Here is a 7528-nt window from a genome sequence, read left to right as displayed (position 1 = left end):
TACTGCTTAGAGAAGCAAAGCGATCAAGAGGTGTTGGCAAAATAGGATGTTAGACTATTTAGACTATAGGGGTAAAAGATACATCTGATTGGGTAAGTGATGGTGCTAACAGAAAAGAGGAGTGAGAGATTTTTCAGTTTTGAGGAGTACTTTTATTGAAGTACCAGGGGGGGTGTCCATGTTTGGGATAAGGGTTGTATTCATCTATTTATGTAATCAAAAATAAGTCTGTTTATCAAATGCTTTTTTTTCTAAGGAAAATGTAAGACTTATAACTCTATTCTAATAGATTTTTTGAAGCTAATTTTTTGTTGATTTGCTAGGTGTTTTACCTATGTTATCTTTTTTTTTTTTAAAGATTTATTTATTTATTTGAGAGAGCGAGAATGAGAGAGAGAGAGTACATGAGAGGGGGGAGGGTTAGAGGGAGAAGCAGACTCCTCGCCGAGCAGGGAGCCCGATGCGGGACTCGATCCTGGGACTCCAGGATCATGACCTGAGCCGAAGGCAGCCGTTCAACCAACTGAGCCACCCAGGCGCCCTACCTATGTTATCTCTTAATACCACATAGTTTAGCATAATAGTTAATGTTGTTGCCCTTGTAGTTAGACTGTCTGAATTGAAATCTCAGCCTCTCCACATAAACGTTAATTAGACGTGGGCAAGTTTATGACTCTGGGAATAGTTTGTTTAGTTAACATTTTTTAAAATATTTTAATTTTTTAGTAATTATCTAAATATGGGGATCCAAAGTAAAATCTACAAAACAAGGTGTATTTAAAGAAATCTAGCTTCAGTTCCTGTTTCCTCCTTTTCCACCAGGAGCCACTTACATTTTATGGTTTGTTTTTCCTTTTTCCTTTTTTTTTTTTTTTGTTCCCTTAACATAGGAGATATACACAGGTAGGTTGGTAGAATCTTCATCCTCTTTCTTAGATAAAAGAATACTGAGTAAGGCCAGAGAAAAATTGTGGATAGGAAACCAAAATCCAATCCCTTCACAAAATCAGCCAATAAACTGACAAGGATTATTAGAATTAACTTTACTGGACTCTGGAAACTAATCAAGGGCTTAAACAGTCAGGTGAACAATTAAGAAAAATCAGTGAGTTTTGACATTTCAGGAAATTTCTGATGAGTGACTTGCTGACCACTAAGCTAATGGAGCAGAGACTTCAGTGGCCACACACAACAAAGAACATAAGACTTTACCAAATTGGTGCAGAAAACTCATTTTAAAATCACAGAAACAACTAAAGCAATTACAACAAACTGGGGAGGGGGAATATATAATTTCCAGAGTTGTCACATGGTAATACTAGAAATGCCCGATTTTTGACAAAAAATTTCAAGGCATGCAAGAAACAAGTATGGGCCATATATGGGAGGGAATAATAAACTGTCTATAAGGAAGCCCAGAAATTGGACTTATTAGACAAAAACTTTTAATCAATAATTTTAAATATGCTTAAATTGCTAATAGAAACTATAAGAATAATGTCCAAGAGAGTATCAACAAATTGTAAAAAGGAACTAGATAGAAATACTGGAGTTGAAGAGTACAATAATAAAAGAAACTCACTGGAGAGGTTCAGCAGCAGATTTGGACAAGTAGAAGAATCAGCGAACTTTGAAGATTGGCTAATTGAGATGATTCAGGCTGAAGATCAGAAAGAGAAGATTATTAAGAGAAATGAACAGGGCCTAAGAGGCCTGTAGGACACAAGTATAGCAACATTTGGGTAAGAGAGAAAGTGCAAAAAGGTTATTTGAAGAAATAATGGCCCCCAAATTTCCAAAATATGAAAGACATTAGTATATGAATGAACCAAAGATGGCCTCTGCAAATTGGTTCCTAGTTTGTGTCTTCACTACAGGCTGAGATCTATTAGCTCAAAAGCCCCACCAGTGCCAATCTCAAATGTTTACACATCCAATTATTTTAAAAATAGCACAAATAAGCAGATTCTTAGCCATTTAGAGCTTGTGTCTTTTGCATACTCTGCAAAACTGACCACATTAGTTGTTGCCTAATAAGAGAGGCTCTTATAGTTATAAGGTCCTAAGCTGCTGTTGTTCTTCAGACATGGAGACTCCCACCAGTTTGCTGAGCAATATCCCCTAGATATATAAGCTCTCTCTTCAGTCCCCTTCTCTGCTAGGAGTTTCCTTATGCTCTCCTTCTTGATGGTGGTCCCTGCCCTGTAGCTTCTGGACATTCTCATCCCCTGAGGAACTTCCTCACGCAGGCAACACTGTCCAGGTGCCACCCAGTAAAGCTTACTGTGTGTTAACTGCCTCTCATGGTTATATCATTTTTTTTCTTGATCAGTCCCCAAATCTCTCACACCCCCTACAAACATGAATCGTAAAATGGTCAACCCATCAAGAAGATGGGACAATAGTAAACATGCGCCTAAGAAGAAAGCCCCAAAATACATGAAGCAAAAACAAAGAATTGAAATAGATAATTCAACAATAATCATTGGAGATGTTAGCACCCACCCTCAATAATAGAATTAATATAAACAAGGAAACAGAAGACTTGAGTAACACTATAAACCAACTAGACTTCGCAGATATATAGAGCAGTCCATCCTACAACAGCAGAATACATATACTTCTCAAGTGTACATGGAACATTCCATAGCATAGACCATATGTTATGCCACAAATCAAGTCTCAATAAATTTGAAAAGTTAAACACAAAAAGTATCTTCTCTGACCACAGTCAAATTGAATTAGAAATCAATAACATAAAAGAACCTGAAAAATTTGCAAATATGTAGAAATAACACAGTCTTCAGCAGCCAGTAAATTAAAGAAGAAATCACTAGGGAAATTTAAAAATACTTTAAGATGAATGAAAACAAAGTACACACTAAAAAACTTATGGGGTATAGGAAAATCAGTACTTTAGAGGGAAATTTGTAGCTATAAATGCCTACATTGAAAACAGATTTCAAATCAATAACCAAGACTTTTACTTTGAAAAACTGAAAAAGAAAACTCACAGAAGGAAGGAAATCAAGATTAAAGCAAAGATAAATGAAAGAAAAGAAAAACAACAAAGAGAATCACTGGAACCAAAATTTCATTCTTGAAATGATCAAAATTGGAAAATATTTAGCTAGACTGACCAAAAAAGAAATGAGGGAAGACTCTAAGTACTAAAGTAAGAAATTAAATTGGAGACAGTATTACTGATCTTACAGAAATAAAAAGGATTATGAGAGAATACTATTGACAATTGTATGCCAACAAATTAGCTATCCTAGATGAATTGATCAAGTTCCTAGAATCAAACTATCAAAACTTACTCAAGAAAAAAAAAATATGAATAGAGCTATCACAAAAAAGATTGAATTAGTAATTAAAAAAATTCCCACAAAGAAGCTTAAGATCAGATGGTTTCACTAGTAAATGCTACCAAATGTTTAAAGAGTTAATACTAATCCTTCTGAAACCCTTCCAAAAAATAGAAGAGATCATTTCCTCCCTCATTCTATGAGACAAGTATTACTCTAATACCCAAACCAAAGACATCATGAAAAAAGAATACTACAGACCAATATACTTTATGATATGGATGCAAAAATCCACAACAAAATAGCAAATTTAATTCAGAAGCATTTTAAAAGGATTGTGCACTAGTACCAACTGCGATTTGTCCCAGGAATGCAAGAATAAATCAAGGTGAAAATCAGTGTGATATTACTGTATTAGTGTCCAAAGACTGCCATAATAAATAACTACAAGCTGAATGAAACATTGAAATTTACTGTCTCATAGTTCTGGAGACTAAAGTCCAAAATCAGTGTCAGAATGGACATGGCTGAGGAAAGAATCAGTGGACATGAAGGTATCCCAATAAAGCTTTTAAAACTGAAATGCAAGAATAATGAAAGAGAAAATTAAAAAAAAAAAACAACCTAAGACAAAATATCCAAGAACTCTGGGACAGTTATAAAAGGTGCAAAATACCTGTAATGCGATAAGTAGAATGAGAAGAAGGAAGGAAACAGAAGAATTGTTTTAATATTGATATATTAACGAACAATAAATAATGGCTGAGAATTTTCTATGATTAATGATAGATACCAAAATATAGATTGAGGAAGTTCAGAGAGCACTAAGCAGAATAAATCCAAAAATATCTGCAGCTAGAACTATAATGAACTGCAAGAAAAAAAAAATCAAGAAACAAAAAAATATTCAAAGAAACCATAGGAGAAAAACATAGATAAAAAACAAAATACCTATAAAGAAAAATATGAATCATGTCAGACTTCAGGAGCCTGCAAGCAAGAAGAGAATGGAGTAAAGTAAAGTGTTGAAAGAAAAAACCTCATGCACCTAGAATTCTGTACTCAGTGCAGTTTTCCTCCAAAGTGAAGGAGAAATAATTTCTCAGAAAAATGAAAACTGAGGAAATTTTACCAATAGACCTGCTTTGGAAGAAATGTTAAAAATAGTATTTCAGAAAGAAGGAAAAATGATTCTAGGTCAAAAACTTGGATACACATAAAGGAAGAGCATTAGACAAGGAATGAATGAAGATAAAGTCTTTTTTTAATTTTTAATTGATCTAACAGAAAACAGTTTGTTCAAAATAGTAAAGCAACAATGTATTTGGTGATTACAGTTGATAGCCAAGTAAAATCAATGACAACAATGAACTAAGAAATGGGAAGGAGGAATTGAGAATGCTCTGTCATAAGGTATCTATCTGCACTACCTGTGAAGTGGTATAATGTTATTTGAAAGTGGAATTAGATTAGTTGTAAATGTTATTGTGAACTCTAGGTCAACCACTAATGTTTTTTAAAAATGTAATTGATAAGAGAAAAAATAAAATGGAATCATAAAATGCTCAAAACCATTGAAGGTGGAAAAAGTGGAAGACAATGAACAAGAGAGATGAGTAGAAAACATTTACAAATATGGTAGATGTTAATTTAGCTGTCACTTTAAATGTGAGTGGCCTGAATACACCAATTAAAAGATGCCTGTCAGTAAATAAAAATAAGACAAGACCCAACTAACTCTATGTTGTCTATAATAAACCCACTTTAAAGACTTAGATTAAGAATAAAGGGATGGAGAAAGATATGTTAACACTAATCAAAAGAAAGCTAGAGTAGATATATTAATTTCAGACAAAGCAGACTTTAGAATAAGAACAATTATTAGGGATAAAGAGTCATTCAAATTTCCAAGGAGGTATTACAATCCTTAATGTATATGCACCTAATCATTGTCAAAATATACAAAGCAAAAACATAGAACTGCCAGGAGAAAGAGACATCCATTATTATAGTTAATAGATAGATAGATGATAGATAGATAGATATGGATATAGTTGAGCTGAATAGAACCTTAATGAACTGAATCTAACTGAAATTTATAGAAAAACAGCAGAATACATTCTTCTAAACCTCATATGGAACAGTCACCAAAATAGACCACATTTGCGGCCATAAAACTAACAGATGTAAATGAATAGAAATCCTACAAAGTATGCCTTCAGGTTACAATGGAATTAAATTAGATATCGATAACAGAAAGATGGGTGAACAAATTCCCAAATATCTGGAGATTATTCAACACACTTCTAAATAACAAATAAGTCTCAAGAAAAACTTTAAAATATTTTGAATTAAATGGAAATGAAAACAATTTATCAAAATTATAGGATATAGCAAAAATAGTGGTTATAGGGAAATATGTCATATTGAATGCATATGCTAGAAAAGAAGAAAGATCTAAACAATCTAAGCTTCCGCCTTGAGAAACCAGAAAAAGGAAAGCAAATTAAATCCAGGGTAAGCAGAAGAAAATAAATAATAAAAGTGAAGTTCATAAAATTGAAAACAGGAAATTAATAGAGAAAATTAATGAAAGCAAAAGCTAGTTCTTTGGAAAGATACATAAAATAATAAACCTATAGCCAGACTAAGAAAAAAAGAAAACACAAATAAGAAATGAAAGAGTGGTCATCACTACCAATCCTATGGACATTAAAAAGATAATAAAGGAATATTATGAATAACTATGCCCACAAATTTGATAATTTAGATGAAATCAATCAATTCTCTGAAAGACACTATTTACCAAAACCCACATAAGGAGAAATGCATAATCCAAATAGGTCTAAATCTATTAAAGAAAATGAACCAGTATAAATAATCTTTAAAAACAGAAAGCAGTATACTCATGTAGTTTTACTGGTGAATACGAAATATTTAAGGAAAAAATTATACCCTCTTCAATCTCTTATACAAAAAAAAAAAAAAAAAGCAAAGGGATTGCCTCTCAACTCATTCTATGAGCTCAACATTACCCCCAATACCAAAACCAGGGAAAGAAATTACAAAAAAGGAATATTACAGACCAATATTTCTTATGACCATAAATGCAAAATTCCCAACAAAATATAAACAAATTGAATACAACAATGTACAAAAATAATTATATGCCATGCCAATGATATTTATTCCAGGTATGGAAGGATGGTTCAGCATTCACAAATCAACTAATCTGTTAGTCACATCAACAGACTAAAGAAGAAAAATCATATGATCATATCAATAGATACAGAAATAGCATTTAACAAAATTCAAAACTCTCAACAAACTAGCAACAGAGTGGAACTTTCAACTTGATGAACAAGATTTACAAAAAACCCTACAGCTAACATTATACTTAATGATGAGAAACTAGATGCTTTCCCTCGAAGATGAGGGATAATACATGTCCCCTGTCACCATTCCTATTCAACATGTTCTGGAAGTTCTAGCTAATGCAATAAGACAACAAAAGGAAATAAAAAGTATACGGCTTTTGAAGGAAGAAATAAAACTTTTTGTTCTCAAATGACATTGCATATCTAGAAAATCCCAAATAATCAACAACAGAAACCCTGTTGGAACTAATAAATAATTACAGCAAGATTGTAAAATATAAGTTAATATACAGAAGTCAATTGCTTTCCTATACACCAGCAATGAAGAATTGGAGTTTAAAATTTAAAACATAGTGCACCTGTGTGGCTCAGTCATTAAGCATCTGCCTTTGACTCAGGTTATGATCCCAAGGTCCTGGGATCAAGCCCTGCATCAGACTCCCTGCTCGGCAGGAAGCCTCGTTCTCCCTCTCCCACTCCCCCTGCTTGTGTTCCTGCTTTCGCTATCTCTCTCTCTGTGTCAAATAAATAAATAAAATCTTTAAAAAAAATAAAATCTAAAACATAATGCCATTTACATTATTACCCCCAAAATGAAATAGTCATAAACAAAATATGTACAAGGTCTATATAAGGAAAACTATAAAACTTTGATGAAAGAAATAAAAAAGATAAATAGATATCCTATGTTCATTGGTAGGAAAATTCAGTATTGTTAAGGTGTCAGTTCTTTCCAACTTGATATGTAGATTTCATACAATCCCAATCAAAATGCCAGTAGGTTACGTGTTGGGATGAGCCCTGGGTATTATACACAACTAATGAATAATTGAACACTACAAC

Source organism: Zalophus californianus, chromosome 5 (genome assembly GCF_009762305.2).
Source record: "Zalophus californianus isolate mZalCal1 chromosome 5, mZalCal1.pri.v2, whole genome shotgun sequence".
Classification (NCBI taxonomy): domain Eukaryota; kingdom Metazoa; phylum Chordata; class Mammalia; order Carnivora; family Otariidae; genus Zalophus; species Zalophus californianus.
Note: the sequence above shows the minus strand (reverse complement) of the source record.